The following is a 17,982-nucleotide window of genomic DNA, read 5'->3' as shown; positions in this document are numbered from 1 at the left end:
TATCGGAGAAAACTAAAATTAATTATTTACTTTTGAACAAAGTTGATAGCTCATTTAATGTTTATATTTATTGGTATTGTTATATAGCGCATTTCATTAAACATACCTTCAGGTTTTGAAGTATATTCCAATAAAAATGTACAAAGAATAAAATGTAGTTCACAATTGCGCAATAATTGTGAACTACATTTTATGAGTTTAGAAATGATAATTGGCTTGATAAACCGTTGATTGAGCGAATATAACCCCAGTTCTTCCACATAAACGAAATTGTGATAACTCAATTTGTTTATTTCAGCTTTGAAGTTTCGGTTGTAACTCAAACCATATCCATACAACTAATTATTCAAATGGTATGTAACCAGAAAACCTTCGATTTTTGAAGTAGTTATTTAAATGATTTAGGTTATTCTATTGTATAGTATAGTGCCAAAATAATATAAATACAATGTCACGATCATTCGAATTCTCGAGGACAAATGAACTGATGTCTCCTAGAGACAATATATATTCAGATCGCTTGAAGTTCTCCAGAATTTGGAGTAAAAGTTGCTTTATTTTTGAATTCATTCTATACGCTTGTAGATTTTCTGCTTGGAAAAGTTTGAAAAACAGCAAATGAACGACCACGAGAAAAAAGTCTTCGTTGATTACTAAGAACAAAAGTAAACTATTGACACCGATAAAAAACAAGCGAATGACACCGAAACAAAAGACTTCTTTTGAGTATATTTTTGGACAATAGTTAGAATTTAATGGAAATTATACCTCTCAAAAACCCACGTACGCTATCATACTGAAATGTCTTCACATTATTCATAATGTCTTCAAAATGTCTTCACAAAATCAAATGTCTTCACAGAATATCAAATGTCTTCAAAATGAAGACATATCTTCAAACCTGGCATCCCTGTGTACATGGCTACAGTTGTACTGTGCGCAGTGCCATAGACGGTTAGTGGTGGGTAGCATGAACAAACCGAATCAAAACACTTAGCAAACATTCTTTTCATTGACCTACTTTTGAGTTCATAACTCAGATTGCAAACTTATTTATTGTGTTTGATAGTTTAGTCGCTAAATAAAAACTTTTTCCATTGAAGTATGTGGTGAAATGTACAACCAAAGTATGTGTGTCATGGTACGATGGTACCTGTACAACGCTTTACACGTACAACACTGGTACAGCTGTATGTCTGTCCCTGATATAACTGGAAGATATAGAAGGTAAAATGAAAATCTAGATACTGAACATGTAGGAAAAAAATAAAGGATTTCAAACGCTTAAAACTCGGGCATTTCTTAATAGAGTGCAAAGATGTTTGCATTAATTGATGGGAAATAATTCTAAGCATGTATCACAATGATTAACATCGTGGATCATATTTTCTTAACCTGACCCAAGGTACAGGGTATTTCAGATTAAACGCTCACGCAACAAATTTTAATAACTTCTACAAACGTGAACCGATTCTTATTTTTAAAAAACGAAAATAAAGCTTATTTTAGGACATTTTCGATGTCACCATCCCTTTTTTCGATAACGAGTTTTAAACGGTGAACAAAATTATTCATGCACAACTCTAACATTACGGCTTCGATGCTGTTGAGAAATTGAATTATTTCTTCTTTAAGTTCCTCCAAATTTTGTGGCTTATAAACATAACAACGGTCTTTCACGTACCCCCAGAGGAAGTAATCGACGACGAGAAATGTTGAAATTCTTACCATAAGAGGATAAAGTTTCATTAAGGCTTCGGTTGCTCGAGTAATACGATTTCACTAAAAATACACGTTCTTGTAAATTGTACATCTTGACACTAATAACCATCTGATCAGACTAAACGAGTAGCCGAATATTATCGTCCCGAAGTGGGGAATGCAGTGTTAACATCGACGGAGCGAAAAAAAGATAAAAGGACCTATTCGATTTTTTTTTGCGTGAGCGTTTAATCTGAAAGACCCTGTACGTAGAATAAGAAACTAGTCTCCTCCCTGCTTAGTTCAAGTAGTGGTAGGCAAAGAAAAAAAGCAAAAAAATAGTAATAAACCATCGATCGAATCCATATAAATTCGAACTTTATTTTATTGTCTAAAAAATTGTAACACAAGAACTGTCTCAAAATATGTTTCGAAATTATGAAATAGCAGTCCACTTAATCATTTTAAAATTGAAAACAGTAAAATTATCGCACGTGTATTATACAAATAATGCAAAAGGCGAGGAACAAATTTGTGGAGAATTTATATCGAAACAGTGTCGTTCCCGCAAATTGGTAATATGATGAAAGATTGGGTCCCACACTGCTGATTTTTTCTCTTTCATTAAAGCATCCATCAAGAGTCATCGCGACGCTTTCATTGGTTTCGGTTTGGAGTGTTCAGCCGTAGTGGGGCCACTTTAAGGGACAAATTTGACGTATTTGGAAAACGAGAAAATTTTTTCCTTCATCCCGGGTCTTCTGAAGTGATTGCAAATTAATATATTGCACTTCTGCAAGAAGAAGTGGAGTAATGTGAGAGTATAAAACAGGGATTGCGTGTGTAACCATTGGAATTATGTTCCAAGTGTTCTGCTACTATTCAAAATTATTCAGCTCCGGCATCGCAGGACGCAGAATATAAAAAAAAACTGTGAAAACTTCAGAACCTCGAACAAATTGTGTATTTTTTTACTGTGTTTTTTTTTGTGTGTGTAATACCAGGGACAGACATACAGCTGTACTAGAGTTGTACGTGTACAGCGTTGTACAGGTACCACGGTAGCATGACACACATACTTTGGTTGTACATTGTACCGCATTTCAAACTAACAATCAGAAATTTGACCAATTTTTACCACATATTTTAATGAAAAAGGTTTTTACTTGCCGTCTAAACTATCAAACACAACAAACAAGCTTCCAATCTCAGTTATTAACTCAAGAGAAAGCCAATGAAAAGAGTGTTTACCAAGTGTTTTGAAACAGGTCGGTACAGAAACAGGTCGGTACAGATACAGCGATTGTACCGAGTTGCTTACATAGTTCTAGCGCTATACATGGTGACAGACATACAATTTTCGAAGTACAACGGTAGTACAGCTGTATGTCTGTCATAAGTATAACACATGCACTCTCCGTGTGTATACACATGAAAATATCCCTTACCTTCTATTCTACGTACTTAGACCACTGTCACTCGCGAGAACTGCCAAAATCACAAACTGTGTGAATCAATACTCTTAAAAATACATTATAAGGTGGGCCAATATATCATACCCTCTGCAGCAATCTTATAAATATAGTTTTTTTTTGTACACAAAACACAATACAATTGTACATCGTTTTGTGAGCTCTATTCATCACGATATTTTACGTTGCAAAAGTTTCGTCTTTTCTATACCCAAAACACTTATGTTGGAATAAAGCTTGCGTCTGTGTTGCTTTCATACACCGCTCCGAGTTTTAATTTTGCTGCAGACTTTCCACCGGCCGATAATTTTGGACGGTTTGGGCTAGTGCAAACATCGATCCAACTGAATCGATGCATTGTGTGCGAATGCAGACGTCTCCGTACTGATCAATATATTGGATGAAACTACACCCAAAGTTAATTTTTAGCACATGTTATGGGATCCCGATTCATTTCATTAAATGAGCTGAAAAATAACAGAAAATGTTCTACTCCCTAATACGATATACATGTATTATTTGTATAAATATATGCTAGAGCCAATATGAGCGAGCGAAACACATTTAAATAAAAGCATATGAAAGCTTTTCGTATAGTTTGCCAAATACACGGCACAGACAGAGAAATATATATTCTCGTTCATGTTCTTTTTTATCCTCTTAGAAAACACTTTCCAACTTCATTTTATGATGAGGTGTAATATTATCACGCTTCAATATAACAGCACTGGCAGTTATATGGATAGCGTGGTCGTGTGAAATAGCTTTGCATTCCAGCCGGCCTTGGTTCGATCCTCATTGACGTCGTATGGACTTTTTTTTTGGCACAATCCCAAATGAAATGAGAAAAGAAAACAGAAAGAGATGTCTGCTCGCATGCATACAAACCATTTTTAAGCTTTTAAAACAGCTCATTATTTGCGCATTTGACTCTCCAGCACACGAAATGGCATCATTTCTGCCAAAGATGAAATGTTTTCTGCCAACGCTAGTTTGAGTGTAAAGTCTGCAGTCTGCGGTTGAAGTCCCCTGGCAACTGTTCCACGTATATCATCAGCAACGACCAATGAGTTTTCAGCAAATGGACAACTGTCACCCATCGCTTTCGTGTAATAGACACAGGGCCACCATACCTTTAGCAAAAGAGTTTTAGAAGTTATTCAGAATACGATGCATTCTAAAGTGATATCCGGATAATAAAATAGTATAGTTTGTGAATTATTTGTTTGGGAATGATGTTTTTGGGAGCGTTGGAGGTGTAATTTTACTGATAGGGACAGAAAAACTACTCGTACATTCGAAGTTATTTAAGGGGGAACCCCTGTCTGGAAAATCGAAAACATCGAATTTTTGTTTTTTGTATTTTTGGGAAGCGTATGCCCTCAGAAATGTTATCCTTAAAGGATTTTTCGATATCTGATTTCGTTGGAGCAGCATTCTCTTTAACGAAAAAGTAAGAATGATCGTGCAGTAGAAAACTCAGGAAAAAGTCTTAGAGAGTCTTTAAAAGGTGGATCCTCTCAAAACCCACCAACTCAGCAGAATGGCAATAATGGCAGCAATAACTTTATGAAAAGTCACCTGAAACTTTCCGAGAAAGTTGCTTATAACTATGTCAAGCGGTTAGTTTTGTACGAAGACGATAGTCGCACATGGTTTTTATCGACTATAAATAAATCATAAAATAAATTTCACAACTTTTGTTCATTATTGATGTTTGTTTAAAGATTATAATAGAATAACAATGAAATAATAAGCTTTATAAAAATCAATAACTAACTCCAAGTGTGTCCGAAATATAGCAGTATTCTAGTCTAGAATTTTGGAAAAAAAACTTCATATTTCAGAAATTTAGTCATTCAAGAATATACCCTAGAATCTTTTCAAAAATCCCATAATTTATCGAGCTATAGCCATTTTATTGATGCGGTATCTAATCTAGTACGGTCATAAAAATGAACTTCAAACGCGTTTTTCTCGAAACTATTATTTTCAAACTATGGTACACGATATCTCAAGTTCAACTGAATTGATTTATGTAGAATTTTAATGAATACAATCTGTATGCATCTCTCTATCCCATGAACCAATGAAACATAATAATTTTCTAATTTTACTACAGGTCGGACTCGATTATATATAGACTCGATTATATACAGACTCGATTATATGTGATTCGATTATATACAATTTTGGACTCGATTATATACAGTTTGAAAAAATTTTTTTTTTTATATTTCAAATATGACTTATTTCAAGAAGAAATTTAACCCTCCAACGTTTAAGTGGTTATTACATGTACAGTGCGGTAAAAATCGTGATTTTTGAAGATTTTGCTTGAATTTCCATCAAGAATTGTTTGTATCGATATTGCTGCCAAATTAAGAAAGATAGAAGTTGGGTGTCTGAGAACAAATTGTAGGGCGGTTAGAGAGCTTCAATTTAATTGATAGAAACAATCTAGTTTAATATACATTTCTAGGATAAAATTAATAATAACACATTAAAAATTATTAACTTTTAAGTTTTTAACTGCCAAAATGTTATTAAAATTCACTAATTTAGATGTTCCACTACTAAATTTCCTCGTCTTTCAAATGACAAAACAAAGTCCGAAACAAAAAAAAGTTCAATAACTCTGTCATTGTTGAAATTCGAACATATGCGTAGGAGGATTTTTTTCATCAAATATGATCGTCTATCACTTCCTGAGAGAATTTGGATAAATTAATTTTTATCATGTGAGAAAGGTTTTTTTCTGACTTTAAGGGGATGAATCAAAAATCAAATTCCTCTTTTATATTCAAAAAACGAAAAATACATGCAAAAAAAAACGAATAAAAAAAAATTTTTTTTGACTCGATTATATACAGTGAAAAGAAATCAGAAACTGTATATAATCGAGTCCGCGCTGTATTTTTTTTAAATCGGGAAACGTAAAACAAAAAAACATTTTAAGCAGCATTTTTTCTTCAAACGGCCGCTATTTTGTAAAAAACATGTTTTAGCTTGTCCGAGGTTCATGCGATAGCGGCATTTTTACTGATTCAGAATCTGTTCGATTTTTGTTTTGTTTCAGATAACCAGAAAGACTGGAATGGTGTGTACCATGGCTCAAATTTTTTGTTGAACCCCCTCACTTCACCAGTTTGTAAATATTCTAACTATGAATATTTTTTCCGTTCCATTTTTATTTTATTGTTATAAAAGATTGAAAATAATGATATAATGAATAGAAAAAATATTCATCCTGTTATTTTTTTGGACTTTTGGAAATGAACGTCCGGAATTCGTGCCCCTACACTAGAATACCCCTTTAAGCCTGGACAGCACGCGAGTGAAGTCCTGACCTGTTGGTTTTATTCAATCTTTTTACCTTTTTATCAAATTCTCTGTAGGATACATTCAATCCATTGAACCTTGAGTTTTTTGATACCTTAGAGATAATTTTATGTAACAAGCGACCCATGATGCCTAGCTCTGATTGTGTTGCTTCTTACTTGCTGTTTTAGGAAAAAAAATGTAAGGGGTTATATCTAGGACACGACCGCTTATTTTCAATGTAGAACTACGCAATTGTATTATGCTATCCACTTGTTTACCACTTCGAATATTATTAGAATGCATCGAAATTTTTGTAATATTAGGCTGTCAAAAAAGTCCTGCGGTATTTCCGCGAGGTGTCGTTGTAAGCGCGTAGTTCTAGTTGTATTCATTGTATCGAGTCATACTATAGTTTGTTGGAAAGGTATTTTTGCGCGCTATAGTCCTTGACAGTGTTTTGTTTGGTTAAGTCGTTCGTGAGTTATAGTGTCGCAAATATGGAGCAAAATAAAGAGAAAATCCGACATATTTTACAGTACTACTATGACAAAGGCAAAAATGCATCTCAAGCTGCCAATAAAATTTGTACAGTTTATGGACCCGATACAGTTTCCATTTCCACCGCACAACGATGGTTTCAACGTTTTAGTTCTGGTGTAGAGGTCGTCGAAGATGCGCCACGCTCCGGAATGCCTGTCGTCGAAAATTGCGACAAAATCGCTGAATTAGCCGAGAAAGACCGGCATAGTAGCAGCCGTAGCACCGGCCAAGAGCTGGGGATAAGTCATCAAACCGTTATTAACCATTTGAAAAAGCTTGGATTCACAAAGAAGCTCGATGTATGGATGCCACACACGTTGACGCAAAAAACATCTTTGACCGTATCGACGCATGTGAATCGCTGCAGAATCGCAACAAAATCGACCCGTTTCTGAAGCGGATGGTGACTGGCGATGAAAAGTGGGTCACTTACGACAACGTGAAGCGCAAACGGTCGTGGTCGAAGCCCGCTGAAGCGGCTCAGACGGTGGCCAAGCCCTCATTAACGGCCAGGAAGGTTCTGCTGTGTGTTTGGTGGGATTGTCAAGGAATAATCTATTATGAGCTGCTTCCCTATGGCCAAACGCTCAATTCGGACCTGTACTGCCAACAACTGGACCGCTTGAAGGTAACACTCATGAAGAAGAGGTCATCTTTGATAAACAGAGGCCGCATTGTCTTCCATCAGGACAACGCCAGGCCACACACTTCTTTGGTGACGCGGTCTGAACAACGACAAGCGAGTACAAAAGTACTCAACACCAAAAAATACCCCCAACTTGCAAGAATTTACAAAGCGGATTCCCCCAGGCACATTCATTTTGAAGTCCGTGTTAGGAAAACACACCTCAGTGGGAAAAAAATACCCCTGACTTGCATGTTTTTATAAAGCGGATTCCCACATTGATTTTGAAGGCACATTGATTTTGAAGTCCATGTTAGGGAAACACAGCTCGGTAGGAACAAAAAATCCTCCGACTTGCATGTATATTTGCAGAGCGGATTTCCACAGGTACATCGATTTTGAAGTCTGTGTTCGGAAAACCGTAAATCAGGCCAATCAAAACTTGGCAGTTATGGAGTTTAAATAACGCTTGACATTTTACAGTTATTCAATTGTTTATCTCATGAAAAATAATATTTCTTAATTGTGATAGACGCGTAGAAATATTTTATATCAATTGATGCAAACGTCTTTCCGATCTGTTATAAATGTTCGAGTTATAAGCATTTGAATTACGGGTAGGGTTAGCACGCAAATCGGCAGAACAAATTTTTGGGTGGGAAAAAAGGAAGTTCTTCCAGTTTTCATGAATTTAAACCGTTTAGAGATTAGCGAATTGTAATGTATAGCATATCAAACAAATCTTAGAAAATTTCCGATTCGATTAGTAAATCATGAGTATTCGTTCACGTTAACTTTATTTCATAAAAACGTGACCTGTTTTCCGATTTGGCACCCTTCTTGAAAGACGAAGTTCTACGTCAAAAAGGATCTGTAGCGAGTACAAAATCGAATAATATACGCAAATAAAATACATCTTCGTCAACGACAATTGAATCATACTCAAATTATACCCTATGAGTATTACCAATTATGTTCCCATAATTGTGATAAGAAAATGAGCAAATTGGTGACAGCTGCTTTCCATAAACCACGCGTCTCCATCAGCAATAGCAACTGCATTTCTGCGCTCCAAAGAAGCATGGAATGAATGGAAACAACCGAGCAGCCGAACCGTACCCGAGCGAGCACATGGCCGGTGCTCGTGTGTTCCTCTGTGTTGCATCGTTTACACATTGTAACGTTATCCGCGCGTAAGCGTATTTATTCTTAGCGGCATTCGATACTCGTGTCGCGGCTTTTACTGTTTCGCAGGAGGCTGCTTGTATTTACGTTGTTTGTTTGCTTCTGCTTCGGTTATGCTCGTGCTTCGGCTGGGGACGGTTCGTCCGGAGAAAGATAAATCGCGAAAAAAAAAGTTTTCACTTGTGTCACGATTTTGATGCCTAGGGAGCTGTTGCATTGGAACGACAACGTTCAGTTGGTCGCGTGACTTCTCCGGGTTCGGACGTGTTTTAAAGGTTTTATTGCATGAAGTGGTAGTGTGACAAGTGGACGGTTCAAGCTGAAAAGGTGCAATTAGGTATACAGATGGTTGATCGAGTGATCTGCGTGTGTTTGTTGCAACCGCACGGCGGTGGTTGCAGTTGTTGAGTTGGGCGGCGCGTTGAAGTTGAAAAAGTGCAGTTCACTTTCACCTGTGCAATTTTGGCACTCCTGTAAATTCCCTGTGTGTTGTAAAATCGAATCGGCATAGTTTTGTGAATCCATGATAGACTTCTGTGTTGCTGTCTTAAAATAGGTATATTTTGCGTGTTTCGCACTCATTTCAGCGCAGAGTTCAATGCTCTTGAAATATATATTGTTTATGATTTCGTCAATTTTTGGGGGTCTGTAGTGTGCCAATGTGCCGTAAAGTGAAGCTATATTTATAAAATAAGCAGACAGATATCTGCGTGTAGTAAAAAGCGATTGCGTTGGTAAGGATCGGTTGTTGAACGTTGAGAGTGTCGATGTGTTCTAGTTTTATAATTTTAGTTCTCCGTTTTTTTTCTTCATCTGCAGCAGTGTGAGTTCGCGTGGACATTTCGTCGCGCTCGCGATCGCGCGGCATAGGGCAGCCTTGAGAATGCTGAAAAGTGGAATGGATTTTCAATCCGCGACTGGATAATTTCGGGGATTTTGTATTTCTGCTGCAGTGGTTTGTTGTGTGGAGAGCGTTTGTGTGGAAAAAAAGATGCCGTGACATGACCCGAAAACATGTGTCACAAATGAACATTTAAGTTCAGTCTCTGAAGAGGAATCCAGCGCTGTTAGACGTCTACGCTGTTGTCTAACGCAAAATTAATTTGAAGCCAGTTCTGTACTCATTAAGGTGAGATTGAGAGTTTGAGCTTTTTAACTGGACCGGAAATCGTGGATATTATTTGTCAATTAGCAACTTTGTGAAGATTTAGCTTGAGTTTTCACCAGGAATTGTTTATATCGATATTGCAGCCAAATTAAGAGAGATAGAAGTTGGGTGTCAGAAAAAAATTGTACAATCTAGAAACAATCTAGTTTAATATAAACTTTTAGGATAAAATTAATAATAACACATTAAAAATTATTAACTTTTAAATTTTTCATTTTCAAAATGTTATTAAAATCCACTAATTTAGTTTTTCCACTACTATATCCTGTACTAAATTTTCTCGTCCTCCAAATGAAAGTATCAGAATCGTCTTCCGTAGCGTACTTTTTAATGTAGAGCCAGTTTGAGGCAACAGAGTCCAAAACAAAAAAAAAGATCTATAACTCTGTCATTGTTGAAATTCGAACATATGCGTAGGAGGATTTTTTTCATAAAATATGATCGTCTATCACCTCCCGAGAGAATCTGGGTAAATTTATTTTTTTCATGTGAGAAATGTGTTTTCTGACTTTAAGGGGATGAATCGAAAACCAAATTTTTCTTTTATTTTCAAAAAACAAAAAAATACATGAAAAAAAAAAGAAATAAAAAAAATATTTTGACTCGATTATATACAGGATTCGATTGTATACAGTGAAAAGAAATCGAAAACTCTATATAATCAAGTCCGCGCTGTATTTAAATTCGCATTGTTTTTTAATGAAAGACTCTTTTAAGCAAAGGAATGCTTTTACAGGATATTCTTCAGATTCTGATCCAAATGGTGAAGTGATGGTTTGCTGTTTTCAAACACTTTCGTGTTTCAGTGAACATAAAGAATATCTTAAGATATCTTGATCTTGTCATAGCCCAGCTCTAATGTATTAATTATGATAAGTGATGTGAAGTGATAGTAAAAACTTTCAATTCTGTATCTTGATTTTTATTTTTCGGTGGCTTTTTGTGTTCTTTATCATTCAAACGAATCGTTTGAATCGTTCAAACCACTTATTATACATGCTTAATGTAGCAGCTTTTTTATATTTCGAAAAGCAGAGACCAGACATACGAACGCAAAGGGTTAGTATATTTCTTATTTTTTTGGTCTTGTAGTTTTAGTTTTACTAGTTTCGTATCTTTGTTTTTAAACAAATTCTAGTAATTTGTTTATCCTTTCATCCTTTTGTTCATTTTGTAGATTATTTATTTCTTCACTTATTATTTATCGTTTATTTTTGTTCTCTCAGTGATTGTTTACTGTACTGTACTTTATTTTCGGTTTTGGAATTTTTTTTATATTAGTTGAAAGTGTTTTCAATCCGACATGGTCGATTCTAGGTTGTGCAACAACTTTATGATAGCTGCTATACTCGGCTGCAATCAATTTTCTCCTTTCCACGTACGTCGTTTGTAACAATTTCTTCGCCTGGGTTGTCTTTTTAGTTTAAGTGACTGAGTTGATTGGTAGATCAGCTTCTTACCGATTTTTCAGTGAAGTGGAGGTATCCCAAAATCTATTTCTTGAGCCTATACTCAAAAGCAGGAGAAAAAATCATTTTTGACGGAAAAAATGCTTTTCCGTGCGCAGAAGGGTGAAATGAACAAATAAAAGCACCTCTCTTTCTCTCAGACTGGACGCCAGCTTGGTATTGTAACCAAAAAAAAAGGGCCAGCGATGTCCAACCAAAATCGGCTTGAATGCAAGGCTGTTTTACACGACTACTCTATCCATATAGCTACTAATGCTGTTGCGTAAATACGTGAGAATGTTACGCCACATCATAAAATTATGTTGGATTTTAAAAGACTACATGAAAAATGTTTTCTAAGAGTAAACAGGAGAACATAAACGTGGACCTATATCCTTTTCGGTCGGAGGCAGGGAGGTTAATGCGTGCGCTTTTGCAATGTGTTTCTTGTTTCGCTTTCTCACATTGCTCTTATATTGATATGGCATACATATTATATGAATGCTGTACCAGTATGGGAGGGTAGCAAATTTTTTGTTATTTTTAAACTCATTTAATGTTAGAAATCAGGATGCCAAAACGTGTGCATAAAATTAATTTTGGATGTATGTCAATAGCCTTTGAGTCTATCCCGCTCGCCTATCTACATGTGCTTAACATCCTTCTAACCAAAATATTTTTAAGGCGATGGAGAGACTGCGTTTTATTTTGGTTATATATCGGATAATGTCTTGAGGAAAATTAAGATTACGTAACAAACAATAAAAAGAAGAACGTGTGCTCATTCGATCGTGGTTACCTGAGGAGTCGTGAATGAGAAAGGAATCAAAAGTGACAGCTGTGCCAAAGCCGATAGATGTAAGGTGTAGCCACCGCCGAATGACAGCAGTGTGTGCACTATATCATTGGGTTGTAATCAGTGATGCCAGGTTTGAAGACAGGTCTTTTACTTCAAATTCTGGAGAACTTCAAGCGGTTTGAATACATATTGTCTCTAGAAGACCTTAGTTCATTTGTGCTCAAGAATTAGTGACATTATGACATTACATTTTTATTATTTTGGGCCTATACTATACAATGAATTAACCTAGATCTATCAAACGACCACTTCAGAAATCAAAGGTTTTCCGGTTACATTTCGTTTCAATAATTAGTTTTATGGATATGGTGTGAGTTACAACCAAAAGTTCATAGCTGAATTAACCAATGAGCAGGAATTATAGGTGGAGTATCGATGTATCTGATCTGAGAAAAAAAAGTTTAATAAAGTAACATTACATTGAAAATGTTGCTATTCCGAATTATCATTATCATCTTGTAAAAAAACAACCAGTTACATGATTTCATGAAAAATTTTGTTCATAACGTAAACCGTGAGTTATTTAAACATGTTTCGTTTCTTCCATATTCAATTTCATATTGAATGCAAATAATGACGACACCATATCTTGTTTACCAACACAAGTATACTTTTCCTACTGTTCCACCTCATATGTACTTCATTGGGTTCTTCTTCTTTTCTGGCTTTAAGAGGGTTTAAACTTTTCAGTTCATTCGCCTCTAGACTACTTCATTGGGTTGTAACCCAATAATCACGTTCTTGTATTTGAGCTTTCAAAATTAGATGGAGCAGTGTGACATACAATTTTTTGAATTCGATGGGGACGCAAACTATGATATGGCTGTTTCTTTTCTTGTACCCAAGTTGATAAAATGGTGTAACCTTTTGGATGGCGCTAAATTGGAGAATTCTGTTCCAACTCTCGGATGGGTTAGCTCTCAAGCTTAAATGGACGCAAAATATTTGGTTTCAATGATCTTAGTAAAGCAAGCAATTGGTAACTGTTGGAGATTGAATTATTTTTTCGACATAAATCGGTTCAATAGAACATGGAATATTGTGTACGCTATTTGAAAAAACTAGTTTCGAAAAAACGCGTTCGAAGTTAAATGCTATGACCATACTAGATTGTATACCGCATCGCTAAAATGGCTCTCGGTAAATAATGGGATTTTCAAAAACTCTTTCTAGGGTGTATTCTTGAATGCCTAAAAAATAAAAAAAACATTTTTGATTTTTTTTTCAATTGCTAGACTAGAATACTGCCTTGAAGTCACTCGACAATTATGTGTCACCCAGAAAAAAGTTACATTAGTTACATGAAATTTATTGGTAATTTCATTCCTCTTTTGGCGATGAAGAACAATCGTTTGTCATGATACAGATATAATGAGTTGAACCGTGGTTGAAGTTGTCTTATCGACGAAAGCCTTGAAGGGTCGTCCGAAATCACATATCATGTCGAAAACATTGACGCAGATTAAAAGTTAATCAGGTACGATCGTCATGCCACAAGCATATAGAACGTATTGCGAGATCATTAATCCATGAGAAAAGTTCGTTCTGTTTGGATTCCACTTAATCTGACAAAATTCGAAAGGATGCTCTTGTGAAATGATGTGTATGAATCGGAAACTAAACAGAAATCGATTAAAAGCGCTTCGAAACAAATTATCACATTTTTTCTAGAGAAACTGGTCGTGTCACAACAGTATGGTTAGAGACACGTAGAACAGTCAATTCAGAATGACAATCATTCGTTAATCTGAATACTGCAGTGAAATTAGTAAGATAAACAAACGCCTACGGGTCTCTCTTCATCAAGACAATGCAAGCTGTCGTACATCTTTTCAAACTAATGACTATTTCGTCACTGAAAAGAATAAATGAGTCATACAGTGATAGGCATTCGTTTAGCCGCACTTGAAAAAAAACTTGAAACACTTACAAAACAACTAGGAATGTTCTTTTTATCGGGATACTTATTTGCTGTAGTGGTAGTATATTTAAGTCAATTTTATTGAAAGGACGTGCGTCACAATCACACACACACACACAAGGCGGCATCGGTGGATATAAACATTCAAACGTCGTTTTTCCCGAGACATACGTTTAGCCGCAGGGCATAAAAATCGAGTTTTCGCATAATCACCAAGCCTTTCTGTGTTTTTTGAAAAAATACTTGGGAATGTTCAATTTACAAAATAAATATTAGATGTGCAACGTAAGAAGTTAGTCAGATTAGTGATTTACGTAGAATTTGAAGGAATGGCGAAAGGTATTCTATTGACGGAAGAGGTATGGAAAATAATAAAGATATTCAGTGAACAACAGTTTTCTAACCGCTCGATCGTAACAAAAATTGGTGGATCTGAGAAAGTGGTACGGGATTTCTTTGGATAGTGCCAGAAATATGGGATATAACGACCAACAAATGGGAACACCAAAGTTACTTTGCGTCTTACAGGACGAATAAGACACGACCAGGAAACGATGTCCTGCTCATGCATTATGGTAGAATCGGATGTTCCAGTAACGAAGAGGCATATTGCGCGCATCTTAAACGAGTCACCAAACATCATGTGAAAGAAACTTCAAGGGAAGCCGAAACTGACCGCCACCTATAAGCAGAACCATCTTATTTTCGCCCGGCAATACATGGAATGGAAACTAGGAGGATGAAGTATGGAGAATGTATTTTCCGACGAAAAAAGTTCAATTTGGACTGTTACAGTTACTATTGGTACAATTTAAGTCGACGGAATGTCGTGAGATCGAAGCGAAACTTTGGGGGCGGAAGTTTGACAGTGTGGGGAGCCGTTTCCTATCACGGAAAGATTCCCATTTGTTTCATTTTCACCCGAATGAACTCCGAAAAGTATATTCAATTACTGGAGGACGTTTTGATTGGCCATATTGAGAATAACGCTACCGAGGATGTCGTTTTTTCAGCAGGATTATGCATAGATCCACGTTTCCAAGCAATCGAAGGCATGGTTTGCCGAGAAGGACATTCCGCTTCTTGAATGACCTGCTTGCAGTCGATTGCAATCCCATAGAGAACGTATGGAGAATCTTGGCCGAGATGGTCTATGCAAACGGATGACAATTTAACAACATTTCCAGACTCGAGGCAGTAATTCAGAAGTGTTGGGCTATAATCAATATGGCAACACTTTAAAAGCTGTCTGACTCGATGCCAAATCGGGTTTTCAAAGTGATACGAGATGGATGTGGACATTCTAAATATTAGCTACCGATTGGACTCGAAATTTGCCGCACAAATTTTCTTTTATTAACATTTTAGGATGCGGCTAAACGAATGTCCACCCTGATTCCATATATTTGAATTACTTAGAAAACAAAAAATGAATTTATACTTTTTTTAGAATGAATTCGATGAAAATAAACAATAATAGTCTTTTATGAACAAAACTGTACAAAGAATTGACTTATTTTGAAAAATATTGAGGAAAAATAGATTGCGGCTAAACAAATGTCTACCACTGTATGTTGCAAAGTTTTGACTTGGTACCAAATGGCTCCACTTGTTTCTATATGTCAAAATTAAATTGCGTAGTCAACGATTTTCGTAGGCTGTAAATGGATTCTAAAACCGTGTTTGAGGGTGTCTCAAGCGGAATTTAAAAATGCTTTGACAATCAATTGGAATGTATAAGAACGTATAGAACATAAACAAGAATATTTTGAGAAACATTATAATCATTTAAATTATAAATTACTGTTTGTTATTCGGCTTTAAATATAAATAGTGACACTTGTATTTGTGCGATCGAAAAAAAAGAAGTGATCTAATTTAGAAAACCCCATTCGGACCCGAGGAAAAAAGCCCAATGTGGTACCAGTGTGGAATACATTGCCTAGGTTATATTTTGTTTACATGTTTCGACATTTTCCTCTATGTCTTGTGTATGATTATCAATGTTGTCTCAATCTCCTTATATCCCCTCTTCTTCTTGATAATAATATTTCACCCTACTGAACTCGAGTCAAAGAATCATTAAAATCTATATTACCGATCCTGTAAAAAATCAAGTTGAAAAGAAATGATGTTCATCGAAATGGTGACTTCCGGAACAAAAAAACATCGGTTAAAATTCTTGTCATTTTGCACTGTTCTTTTTATAAATTCATAATAAATATCCATTGATAGCCATTCATGGAAATATAGAACTCTAAAATTTATTTAAGGTACATTTCAGACAACAAATTCCACAAATCGTTTATCATCTTCTGATTATCACTCGTTGCAATTGATGTCGCAAAGATTGACTAAATTCGATAATTTCGAGGCTGTGTGTTATAGTGTGACGATGCGTTCTGTGAATCATTACGAATTCCAATAGTTCGAGTACTTGTTAGTCAAAAAATAGTTATTAGGTTACAATTCACAAACAACCCCTCAATATGCATACCGTTAAATTTGAAATTCCTTCCATTTGATTTTTTGTTGTGTTTGACAATTTGACACACAATCCGAAAGTATTACATTATACCATAAATTACCATAAAGTCTCTATCAATGTTGCAACTTGAATGAAATGGAACTCTCGTAGAAAATCAAAAACACACACAAATGATCTCCCTATTTTCAGTTTCCCATCCCACCAAACGTGTATATCTCTCGCGCGGCGGCGGAAACAGCTGACTATCTCATACCTCCATCGTCGTCAGACGATGCTATTTACGCACAGCCAAAACGACACCCCAAAACAGCTTGTGTGTTTTATAGCACCTTCAAATTCATTCAGTTTTAGCGAACCGGCTCTGCAAGAGACCTACATTTGTGGCCGGTTGAATTTGCGAAAAACTCGTGTCTCGCATTTTGTTCTTTTTTTGTGTCTTGCTGTTGTCGGCTACAGTCGCTACAGTTTCTGTTGAGTGGCAAGGTCTGCGAGACATTTACGGGCCCCCGTCAGACATCGTTTTGCCCATAAGAGTGAACCTACCGATGGGCACCGCTTAAGCGACGACGGTCCATTGCCTTCGCGAATTTTTGCGGTTTTCACAGGCGGATTGAGCTTCCAGTTTGATATTTTGCCATTTTATTGTTGACAGTTTATATGGGTGTTTAAATTGCCAGAAACCATGGATCCGTGCTATTGGTGGTGTAACTTAACCATTAAGAGGCCAGTTATCGGATGCTGGTGGTTGGTGAAGTGGCACGAAGGTTACAGCTCAAATATGAGTCATTAAGGCGCTCACTCATACGTGGAGGATGCGAACCCGGGAAAAATTGTATCGCTCGAAATCGAAGTAAAATTGAAATTGAGTGGAAAGTGGATTATATTAACATTATTCAATTTATATAGCATATGTAGATATCTGAAGACGAGAATAACATTTGGTCTCGAATAAAAAAAAAAATTCTGGTCCGAGCGTTGAATGAAATTGACGGTTTCTCTTGTCTTACTTCATATTATGCAGGATTTAAACTATAAAGTTCATAATTTTGAAAATCTCGTTGACGGTTCACAGGCAGGGCGAGACCAGAACAAAAATCGCAAATACCGTTCGTACATTCATCCGATGCAATTTTAAGTTGCGAATGTGTCCCTTCTACTTAGTGTCCTCAGTGTCAAATACACCACTGCACTGCGTATACCCAGCAAACATTAAATCGCAAAACTTGGCATATTCTGAGTCGCATATAAAGT

At 36.1% G+C, this 17,982-nt stretch overlaps 2 protein-coding genes across 9 annotated transcripts in view; both read left to right on the top strand.

The window, feature by feature from the left end:
- The window catches only part of LOC129767366 (reactive oxygen species modulator 1), a 327,366-nt gene that overhangs the window by 280,310 nt on the left and 29,074 nt on the right, over positions 1-17,982 (top strand). The gene's annotated exons all lie outside the window — the stretch shown is intronic.
- The window catches only part of LOC129767354 (speract receptor), a 116,000-nt gene continuing 107,107 nt past the window's right edge, over positions 9,090-17,982 (top strand). For 2 of the 8 annotated variants that reach the window (XM_055768134.1, XM_055768126.1), the window contains exons 1-2: positions 9,095-9,581; positions 9,667-9,976. The gene's annotated coding sequence lies outside the window, so the exon portion shown is untranslated. Of the gene's footprint in view, positions 9,582-9,639; positions 9,977-17,982 lie in introns of all 8 variants that reach the window. The other 6 variants (XM_055768128.1, XM_055768130.1, XM_055768129.1 and 3 more) reach the window with 6 other exon arrangements.

This window comes from Toxorhynchites rutilus, chromosome 2 (genome assembly GCF_029784135.1).
Source record: "Toxorhynchites rutilus septentrionalis strain SRP chromosome 2, ASM2978413v1, whole genome shotgun sequence".
In the NCBI taxonomy this organism is placed as follows: domain Eukaryota; kingdom Metazoa; phylum Arthropoda; class Insecta; order Diptera; family Culicidae; genus Toxorhynchites; species Toxorhynchites rutilus.
This window is presented reverse-complemented; position numbering and strand designations above follow the sequence as displayed.